We start from the raw sequence: 11,872 nt of genomic DNA on the forward strand, positions 1-11,872 counted from the left end.
ATCCCATGTTCAGCTTCAGAAGAAAGAGCAGAACAGTATCTGATGCAGCTCTTCTGACTACAACCAAATACATCCTCATCTTTGCACAAAAAAATGGAGATACTACATGATGGATGCGACTTTATTTACCCTGGGTGATATTCATCACTCTTCTAACAAGTCACAATCCTTTTGATATCCTTCAACTTAAACAATGAGTTATAGAATTAACGGCTATTAACATATCTTATATCAGATAAAAAGTGAATTGGAGAAGGAAAAGATAAATTGCTTTATATATATATGCAAGATAATGAGAAACATGGATGACTAATCCAGTTCCCATTCTTGAAACTAGTCATAAGGCTAAAACTGCAATTTGACACTTTCTTCCTCCACTGTTCATTTCATATTCCCTTTGTACTCAGCCAGTACCCCAGTTGGTGTGGTTTTTATCCTGGTGGGTCTCTACTTTTAGTAGTTTTGCTTATATTTTTTTATTGTAGTTTCTCAGAAATGTTCACTATGGAATATGGGGATACTAAGAGGTTCCTCAGAGAATCCCTTGGGTTCCAGGCATGCTCCTTTATGCCCCAGCAAGTGACAGTAACTCTGTTTCCCCTTGATAGGTCACCTAGCCAATGTATACACTCCTTTGTTCATTTGATACACCCAAAGTGACCAGGTGTCAGTCTCAATTTTTAGGACAAGGAAGCCCTTGTGTAGGACAGAAACCCCAAGCACTTGGAAGCTTCTTTGTTTTGGAAACCAAGACCTCTGATCAAAAGGAAATCAAAGTTTTGGGGATGAGAAACAAAAGACTTCTACTGGGTCACAGGATGTCTTAGTGAGATGATTCATTCTCATTTCCACCCTTGGTTTCCCAGACCCAGGCATCCTAGCTGTGTGCTGGTTCAAATCATGTCATATTTGAAGGACATTAACTAGCCCTGTAATACTATTGTAATCCACGTGGTGCCACAACTGAGTTCTTCACTCTTCTGCCAGCCCACCTCTGAAAGTGATCTCCTTGCTCATTTGCTCAGTTTGTGGTGATCAACGATGCCTTGGTTCAAGCCCATCTGTTAAAGCCTGCAGAAACTATCCATCTGAAGCGTCCCAGAGATGTTTCAGATACAGTTCCCTTCTTTTAAAAAGTTTTCAGGAATAAAACAGTCACATCGATCATCATTTCATGATTAAGAAATTAAAAATGCTTTAAGGGAGGCACAGAGAGTATGCTCTGCTGATTAAGAAGGGGAAAAAAAAAAAAATCGCTTCCAGTTTGGCTGTCAGATAAGCCTGAACAGAGAAGCAGTGTGAACTCGAGGAGCTGCTCCAGGCAGTGGAAATGAGAGCAAAGGCAAAACAGGGAGAAATTTCAGGAACTCAGCAGGAACAGGCTGACTTGGCCAGAGATAAAACAAGTATAGGAACAGGTGGGAAGGGAAGTTTGAAAGGTGAAAACGTGTAAGATCTTTGCAGGAATCAGGAATGTCCATCTAATGACATCTTCCTGCCATGGGAAGTAGCAGGAGGGTTGTCTTTTTGTTTGTTTTCTTCCAGAAAGGAAAAAAAAATTATTGCAGCACATTACAGCAGATGAAAAGTCAGAGCTGAAACCCTGTTTCTTCTCAGCGGTTTGGTCTTGGTACAAAGCACGAGCATGGAGATTCTCTGAGTTTCAGCTTCATTGTTGGTAAATGTGGCTGATAATACTTCCTTCAGGTTAAGGTTAAGAGGATGAAATGCTACAGCAGGCCACAGCACCTAGTTCTTTCCTAAATAAATAAGTGTGCGTCTATGCATTCACCTAGGCGGTAGATCATGATGACGAGGGAGACTGATGACTGTGCGTGGGAAGCGTCAGGTACAGCTACAACCTGTGACTCACGTGCACCAGGTCCCACAGCGATTTTCTGAGATGGAATCTGAGGCCAGGTCTTCCAGGACTCTGAGAGGACTGGGATCGAGCATGTAAGTGGCTCTTCTTCAGACCGCATTCTATCAGATTGTGACCTGTGCCTTTGATTTTCTTTTCATCTCATCCTCCAGGGTGAAAAGTTACCTTAGGATAGTTTGTTGCATTATAAAACTATATCCAGTATATAATTTCATAACTTTGAATATTAGATAGTGAGTCCATTGCTTAAACTATTTTGGAATTTTAACAGAATTCTACACACTCTCAACTCTCCCCTCCCCATCGCATCTTCTGCCACATGGAAAGACTCCTTTATAGTCAGTCATTATGACCATTCAATCAATGTAATCAATCTAATAATGGGATGCTCGTGTGATGTACAGGCGCTGTTCTAAGCACTACACATAGAAGCTGTTATTTAATGCATGAAGCAAGGTATGTGCATATGAGGTATGTGTTCTGTTTTTTTCTCTTTAATTTTTAAATTTTTTGGCCACACACGGGACCCTAGTTCCCTGACCAGGGACTGAACCCACATCACCTGCATTGGAAGTGCACAGTCCTAACCACTAGACCCCCAGGGAAGTCTGAGGTATGTGGTATGTTTACAGATGAGCAAACTGGGACAGAAGAGAATCAGGTAATTTGCCAAAGTCTCAGAGGTAGGTGTTGAGCGGCAGGACTGGGATTCAAAGCATGAGCGCCAACCGCACACTGCCCTGGCGCCCTTGCACCCACCTCGCAGGGCACCCAGAGGCAGTGGCCCCATGTCCCTTGTGGTCCTCCACACACACTTTCATGAGGATTCCCCACTCCAGGCTTTACGTTTCCATCAAAATGAGATCATCTCACTAACACTAGCCTTAGTGCAGGCCTACAGCCTTTGTTTTGCCTTCAATAAGTTGAAATACTCTTTCTCTGTCTGATCTACACCCTGCTTCAAATGATATTTCTGTATCTCCAGTTTTGAAAGTTTAAAACCCTGGGGTTAAACCTAGATTTCTTTGCAGCGAAATCCCGCCACTTCAGTTTCTGCGCTTTCCCTCTCGCTGCATCCAGCACAGGACAGGGCCTGTACGCTTTGTGTGTGGGTCCTCAGATGGGCCCCTTGGTATGGAGGGTAAGATTGCTGAACTGCAGCATTTTTTTTTTTTAACCTCCCTGCTGAGTGAAAACTTGAAATCAGATTGAATTGCTGGAGCCCTTAGAGGGGACTTCAAAGCTTGCACTGGCAAAAGAAAGAAACTACAGGAGTAGAGGAATTTAAGGAGAGGTCAGAGACACCTAGAAGAATTTCATTGAATTTTGATATATGGGAAACATCTTTTATTTTTGGCTGCCCATGAAAGCTTTATATATATATATATATTTGACTGGCTACCTGTCTATCTATCATCTATCCCTCCCTCTCCCCCCAACTAATATATTGGAGTTGGAAAGTTTCAGGGGCTCACCCAAAGTTTGGGTTAAGTATGATCTAAAGTTGGGTAAAGTCAAGAGCTGAGGAAATCCGCATCACCAGCCACATTTGGGTTATAGTGTCAACATCTTAACTGAGCTACCACTTATTTGGCATTTCTTTTGAGTCAGTCACCACCTAAATATTTGAGCTATATTACCTTGTTTTACCTTCACAGCAACTCCATAAGCCAGCTTGATACGGGCTTCCTTTTACAGATGGGGAAACTGAGGCACAGAGAGCTTAAGTGCTTGCTCAAAGTCACAGTTAGGGCGTGGTAGAGCAAGAATTTGAACCTCATTTGTTTTGGAGATCACACTCTTTACCACCACATTGTACTCCTGCGATTTCTGAATTCTTATTTCCCCTATAAGAATTTTTCCTCTGTCTCAAAAACCTAATCCCAGACATGTATAAGCGTGACTGCTTAGAATTTATTCATTGAGAACTGCCTTCTCTCCCAGCAAGAGGAAACCCCTCATAGCATCTTCCTGCCATGGGCTGCTGGCCGCTTCCAATTCCAGCAGGGATTGGAACCTGACCTAGGAAGGGCCGACAAGATTCTCAGAATGGGGAACTGAAGGTGAAGGGTGAGAACAGCACAAATTCAGGGAAGGTTCATTAACTCCTGCTGCGAAGGTTCCCATCTTCCTGAATCCTGATTATTAATAATGTCTTTGGATTTTGTGTGACCCCTGAGAATCTTTCTAATAAATTTGCTATATGAATAGACCAGTTGGAGATGGCCTCTGCAACTTGTAAGCAAGGATCATGATTAGATGAGACACCATGCCTCCCGTTAGCAGCTTTTCCAAACAAGCTACCTGTCAAACAGTTCCCCAGTAATAAATATTATTTTGCTAAGCTACACATATGCTATTATTCTTCCCTCAGTAAAGGGAAGGCGTGCTCAAATACACACACACACAAGGAGCTCTAGCCATATTTCACTTTTTTTTTCCTATCAATTGTTTTCTTATTTTATAGGTAGACATTTCCTTTAGGTATTTTCAACATTATTTATTTTTATGAAATATAAATATACTGTGGAGTCTAAATCCTATAATTAATACTAACTCCAGAAAGCATCATTGCTCAATCAAACTTAAATAGCACCTGTTGCCTTGAGATATTACTGATGCCAACCCTTCAAAACCAGGGCATAACCACTCCATAGCAAAGGGTGCAATGACAGCTGTGAGCAGGGGCACTTAGCAAAGGCACTGCAGCAAAAGGTGAGGAGGGAGGAGCATAATTTTACTCTTACATCAGTTTGTAAATTAAAAGATGCTTGCTCCTTGGAAGAAAAGCTATGACTAACTTAGACAGCATATTAAAAAGTAGAGACATTACTTTGCCAACAAAGGTCTGCCTGGTCAAATCTATGGTTTTTCCAGTAGTCAGGTATGGATGTGAGAGTTGGACCATAAAGAAAGCTAAGTGCCAAAGAACTAATGCTTTTGAACTGTGGTGTTGGAGAAGACTCTTGCAAGTTCCTTGGACTGCAAGGAGATCCAACCAGTCCTTCCTAAAGGAAATCAGTCCTGAATATTCATTGGAAGGACTGATGTTGAAGCTGAAACTCCAATACTTTGGCCACCTGATGCAAAGAACTGACTCATTGGAAAAGACTCTGATGCTGGGAAAGATTGAAGGCAGGAGGAGAGGGGGACGACAGTGGATGAGATGGTTGGATGGCATTACCGACTTGATGGACATGAGTTTGGGTAAACTCCGGGAGTTGGTGATGGACAGGGAGGCCTGGCGTGCTGTGGTTCATGGGGTCGTAAAGAGTTGGACACAACTGAGCAACTGAACTGACTGACTGATTTTAACTGACTGGTTTTAATAGAAGAAAAACACAATTTCATAAAGTGAACTTTTGAAATTCGTATTTTCATTTGATTTAAAATTCAACCAATCAGCTTATCAATTAATATCTTTGTTTAAAAAAGTAATTAGCTGCCTGTTGCATTGCTAAGCTATTTCAGTATTAATATTTCTGTTCTTTTTTGGTTCTGTTAACTTTCCAATTCATCTTTGCCTGTTGCTCACATTGAAATCAACAAAGATCAGTACTGTGAGTGCCTTTTTCTTTTTTTTTTAATTGAAATGGGGCTTCCCTGGTGGCTCAGGAGGTAAAGAATCCTTTTGCAATGCAGGAGACCTAGGTTCGATATCTGGGTTGGGAGGATCTCCTGGAGGAGGGCATGACAACCCACTCCAGTATTCTCGTCTGAAGAATCCCTACGGACAGAGGAGCCTGGAGGGCTACAGCCCATGGGGTCACAGAGTCGGACATGACTGAGTGACACAGCACAGCACAGTGCTGGTTTCAATTTCAAATTTCATAGTTGATTTACAGTGTGTTAAAGCAAACTGACTCAGTTATACACATATACACATTCTTTTTTATATTCTTTTCCACTATGGTTTATCCCAGGATAGTGAATATAGCTCCCTGTGTATACAGTAGGGCCCTGTTGTTTATCCATCCTGTATATAACAGTTTTAACTGTTATATAACTAACCCTAACCCTAATCCCTAACCCTAACCCTAATCTGCTAACCACAGACTCCAATCCATCCCTTCCCCACCCCTCCCTGGCAACCACAAGTCTGCTCTCTACTTCTGTGAGCCTGTTTCTATTTCATAGATAGGTTCATTTGTGTCATATTTTAGGTTCCACATATAAGTGATATCACAGGACATTTCTTTTTTCTCTGACTTACTTCACTTAGTACCATGATCTCTAGTTGGGCCTTTACTTTTGATTACACCAAGATTGCTCGAGAGGGGGAAGTTCATGATGAGGGTGGATGGACAATCACTAGGGCCCGTGCATCTGTCTTGTGGTTCATTCATTACATGCCATATGTGGAGCTGTATCCACATTTTCTTTTTTTTTTTTAGTATTTAAACTTTTAAGTTCAAAATGTTGCTGCCACCTTTTGTTTTGGCTGCCTAAGCCTCCTATTAATGACTAGTGTGATCAAGGGGGGACAAGGCAACCTCATCTTCGCTTTAGTGAAGTGGTTCTCAACCAAGGGCCACCTTGTCCTTCAGAAAACATTCAGTGATGCCTGGGGAAAATTTTGGTTGTTACATGGGTGGAGGGAGAGTGTTGCTGGTATCCAGTGGGTAGAGGCCACGGATACTGCTCTATATCCTACAAGGCACAAGACAGCACCCCCACCCCCCAAGGTCACTGGTGGAGAGGTTGTGGGGCTCTCTGCAGCGTTACAGGGAAGGCAGTGCACTGAGATGGCGAAGAGCGTGAATTTCAGAGCCAGACAGACCTGGCCTAAAATTCTGGCTCTGCCATTCGCTGGCTCTGATGTTACCGGCAAGCTGTTCTTCCTACCTGTGTCTCAGTTTTCCCACCTATTCAATAAGTAATAGTGATCATTACTGTGTAGGTTTGCTGGGAAGATGACACGAATGGACTGATACAAGTAGAACAACTTAACATTGTTCAAGGCACATGATACTTGATAATAAATCATGGATTTCACACTCTTCACCTGAAACAGTTTTCTCCCAAATAAAATTTCCTAGGAAACTCAGACAAAAATAAAATAAACAAAAGATGAATACAAAAGCCCACAAACAGACACACACACTGAATCACGATTCCTTATTCTAAGGCCGTGAAGCCCAATCACCAAAAGGCCTCCAAGACCCAGCTTACTACTTCCCTTGTCTTTCTGTTTGTGTAGAGCACAGGTGTGGCAAATTCTAGTGATTACAGGGCCCAGACAGGTAAAATATATGGCACAGGTGGCCTACTGTTAGCATTTGAACATATAGGACTGTCTTCACTTCTACAAAGAAATATATTCTCTCCCATTTTCCTTGAATCATGTGGCTTTTTTGTTTTCCTGGTCTTGACAGAGACATGGGTACAGAGACATATTTCTCTCCCACAATCCATCCAATAGTACAATAAAAATGATAAGTGGTAAGTAACACTTGGCAGTGATGCTGGAGAGATAGTTGTAGGGTGTGTGTGCCAACGGGTGACGGCAGACCTGGCCTTGAAAGGGCAGCTGCTACTCAAGTTTAGACAGTTATTGAAATGTGAGACTATGGGTCCAGTGGATGCCAAATCTTTTCACTTTCTGGCAAGAGCCAGAACTCTGGATTTTTATGTGAACTCTCTTGATATTTAAATGTTAGTTTATATTCTTAAAAAATTGCTCTGCAGATAAAACATGGCTGAGGACTAAATTCTACTGTCTCTAGACTAATAAAATAAGGACTCTTTTCTACCTTTCAGTCTCATTGTCATGATTCAGAATTCTTGGCGCTGTTGATTGCATTTACTCATTCAACAATTATTACTGAATGTCTGCTGTGGATACAGTACTAGTTTACATGCTAGGGATATAGCAACGAAGAATACAAAATGCCTGCATTAGGAAGCTTGCATTCTTGTGGGAAGAGACAATGAAGATAAATAAAGATGGAATATACCAGGTGATGGTGTGGGTTACCAACAGCGTCCAGCAAGCAGAAAAGATAGAGAAAGCCTTGTGTGCTGTTGTGCTGTGCCCAGTTGTGTCTGACTCTTTGTGACCCCATGGACTATAGCCCATCAAGCTCCTCTGCCCATGGGATTGCTCAGGCAAGACTACTGCAGTGGGTTGCCATTTCCTTCTCCAGTGGATCTTCCCGACCGAGGGATCAAACCTGAGTCTCCAGCATCTCGTGCCTTGCTAAGGGGATTCTTTACCACTGAGCTACCTTGGAGTCCCAGGTCTTGTGTGAGAGGCCTCAAAATAAAAAGTCATTTGAGCAGAGACATAAAAATGATAGGAAAGCAAGCTTAGCTGATGTTTCAGGTGCTAGAATTACAGATGATTGGTAGAGAAGGTGCAAAGGCCCTGAGGCAGACAGACAGGGAGGCCAGAGCACAGTGAGTGGGGACCAGTGTGGAAGGGCCTGTGGGCTCTGGAAAAGGTTTGGATTTTGCAACAAGTAGATGGGAAGCCATTGGAAGAGTTCCAGTGGAGAAGTCACAAGTTTCCATTTATATTTATTAGGATTACTCTGGCTATATTGAGACGAGATGGTAGAGAAACAACCTATTTAGAGTCTCCAAGAACAGTAGTTGAGCATGAATTTTGGTAACACTCAGTTGTGAAAACAGTTGAAACTGGTTTTTAACTTAATGCCACTTTTCTTCAGTCCTCCCAGTTAAAGTGGTGGTGGTTTCATCACTAAGTCATGTCTGACTCTTGTGAGCCCATCGACTATAGCCTGCCAGGCTCCTCTGTCCATGGGATTTCCCAGCAAGAATACTGGAGTGAGTTGCCATTCCCTCCTCTAGGGGATCTTCCCAGCCCTGGGATCAAACCTGGGTCTCCTGGCAAATAATTGGCAGGCAGATTATTCTACCACTAGGCCACCAGGGAAGCCACTTCTCTTACTTACAGGCAAACTTTAAAGATCCTCAGGTACCATACTCTTTTACTCTCTAGAATCTTCCAGATCTCATAGCTATGTACTTGCCCTTCTACCCCTCTGTTAGGCTCTTCCTGACTTAGACTATTAGATGAAATGGACTCTTCTCTTCCTAAGCTCATCTTTACCCCAGGCAGCTATCACGTTTTACTCTGCATTCCTTATCTTATTCTTGGATTTTGGAATCATCACCTGCACTCTGCACCCCCCATGCTCCACTTGGTCTGGAAGAGATTTGAGGAGGACTCCTGTGTGCTGGGTGATATTTATTTCTGGCCCTCTCTTCTTCAGTCATCAAAAGGTGGGCATCTGTGCATCTCTTATTCTTTAGATCGATGATTTTACCACGTCTGGATAGTTTTTCTGTTTTCTCTTTAAAAGCTGTTTTCATTTCCTTCATTTCCTCATTTCATTAAGAACACGAGCTCTGAAGACGATCAAAGTTCAAATGCTGGCTTTTTCCAGTTCATGGGTCCTGAGGTGAGTAACTCAACTTCTCAGAGGTTCCTGCTGTGTTAAATGGGGACACCAGGACTCATCGGACAGGACTGTTGTATTAATTGAGTTAATACATGTAAAGTACTTGGAACAGCATCTGACACAGAATTTTCATTTAATAAATGTTAGTTTTTGTTATTCTTATTACTGTTCCTTTTCATTATTTAGATGCTTTCAGAAGTATTGAATCTTTCAATGAATATTTAATGTGTGTACCTACTGCTAAATAAATCAGTGTTTAAAACTAAAATGAATAGTCAGTAACTTACAAACCTTTAAATATTCACTGAATGATATGATCACTATTAGCAAAATGTCACTTGAGTTGACTTTTTTTTAAACAGGAGGAAAATGAGAAGGATTTTAATTTAAATGAATCAAAGCTATTTTATTTCATAAGACCCTGCCAGAAAATGTGTGTAGTTTCAGAATTTTAAGTGGAAAAAGGCCACCTCCCATGCAACTTCCTTTAGTATTAATGTATTATATCTGACCTGTGTTAGAGAATTAGGTCCCTCATGGGTGTAGAAAAAAGGAGGTGGGGGATGCGATTGGAACGAGGAGGGCGCAAGTTTTTCTTTTTTCTTCAGAAATAATAATGACCCCACAAACTCAGACTTAGTCTCATTTTAAGGAGAAAGATGTGGAGAGACAGAGCAAAGGGATGAAAGAAAGGAAGCTAGATGGAAAAGGAATAGCGTGACGCATTTACAAACTTCACAGTGAGTTATAATTGGTATTTATTTATGATTTCCCTTCTTTCAGGAATTCAATGGGTGGAAATCCAGTCTAAAAAACAAATACAGGCAACCTTTGATTTTTATAGAATTCAACACATGGCTGCCTTTACAGCAAAAGTTCCTTAGGTAGATATTTAAAAGAAAACTCAAATTGCAGGAAAGTCAGTCTGCTACTAGATTGTCTAGATTTTTCTTTAGTTATTTATTAATTTATTTCCTTGTCACTTTATCAGATAACTAAATCCTCTGGAAACCCTGATACATCCTGGATCCTTAGCTTCAAATTTCTGAATGAGCAGTGATGAAGAAATGGATGGAAACAGATGATTCCAGCATTTGAAAAGATTGTGAAAGCGAGGAGCAAACGCACCAAAAGATTTTAAGAGCCTGATGAGGGTGTTCATCTTATTTGAGTTACAGTGTAGACCTAACCAGACAGTGATTTCAGATCTTTATGTCTGTGGCAAGGTGAGCCACAGTCCTTCTAAAGGCCACTTTTCTCTGAGCCCTATTACCTGGACTTACAAATTTCCTCCCTTAATGTCATGTATGTTTAGACAGAATGTTTATACATGCTTAAATGAAAATAGTTAAATGAAAACACACGATGAAGTGGAAATACACGCGAACAAAATTGAGGCTGGCAGAAGGACTAACATCATCCAGATTCTAATGCTGTTTGGGAAGTGGTTCAGTTTTTCTCTTGGCTTGCTTATGAATCTGCTGCCTCCAGTTGCAAAAGGTAGTAATTTGGTTTAACCGTTGGCCTGGCGTGCTCCATCTTCCTATAAGTTGAATACTTTCCATCTTTGCATGGGATCCTGTTAAATATTTATTACTGAACAATGTTGGAAATCAGATGAGGTTTTGTATCCAACTAAGACACAAATGTCCCATGCAGAGCCCCTCCCCTAATTAAACCTCCATATCCTGTCCTTGAAATAAATGCTTGACTGAAGAACATGAAGGAATAACAAAAGTTTCCTGATTAGGCTAGAATGCATTTCCAATGCCTTAAAAAAAATTTTTTTTTTTTCAAACCAGCAAGAAACCAACAGTATAATGTATCTTTTTCTTTCCTTGTTTAATTCTTAGGTGATATATAAGTTACCTTTACTTCAACACTAGGTAAAATGGTGATAAACTTATGAGAACAAGTTTATTTTCTTTGTTAATTTTGGCTTTTATTTTTGGTGTGCAAAGGTTGGTTCAGTTCAGTTCAGTTGCTCAGTCGTGTCTGACTCTTTGTGACCCCATGAATCGCAGCATGTCAGGCCTCCCTGTCCATCACCAAGAAGACAAAAATATATTTGACATATGAAAGAATTTGAGCAAATGGTCTTTTATTTCAGTTATAATGGGGAAAAAAATGATCCCCTCTAACATGTGTTCACCAGTGTGAGCCCAGTTTCTCACCAAGAAGTCATGGTTAGAGTGCCTTCTGAAGGGTAAGGTTAAGTTCATTCTAAAGCTGACGTTACTCACTGATCTGTATTCTTGCTTGGTATTCTGGTAAGAGTTCAACTGACACCAAAACTACATTCGTATCTCTCCTTCCTCAAACGAATCCCAGTTAGGGTCAGATAAGTTCCCTTGTGGCTCAGCTGGTAAAGAATCTGCCTGCAATGCGGGAGACCTGGGTGTGATCCTTGGGTTGGGAAGATGCCCTGAAGAAGGGAAAGGCTACCCACTCTAGTATTTGACTGTATAGTCCATGGGGTCACAAAGAGTCGGACAGGACTTAGCAACTTTCACTTTCACACTAGATCTTCCCTGGTGCCTCAAATGGTAAAAAAAATCTGCCT

The sequence above is a fragment of the Capricornis sumatraensis genome, chromosome 4 (assembly GCF_032405125.1).
Source record: "Capricornis sumatraensis isolate serow.1 chromosome 4, serow.2, whole genome shotgun sequence".
In the NCBI taxonomy this organism is placed as follows: Eukaryota; Metazoa; Chordata; class Mammalia; order Artiodactyla; family Bovidae; genus Capricornis; species Capricornis sumatraensis.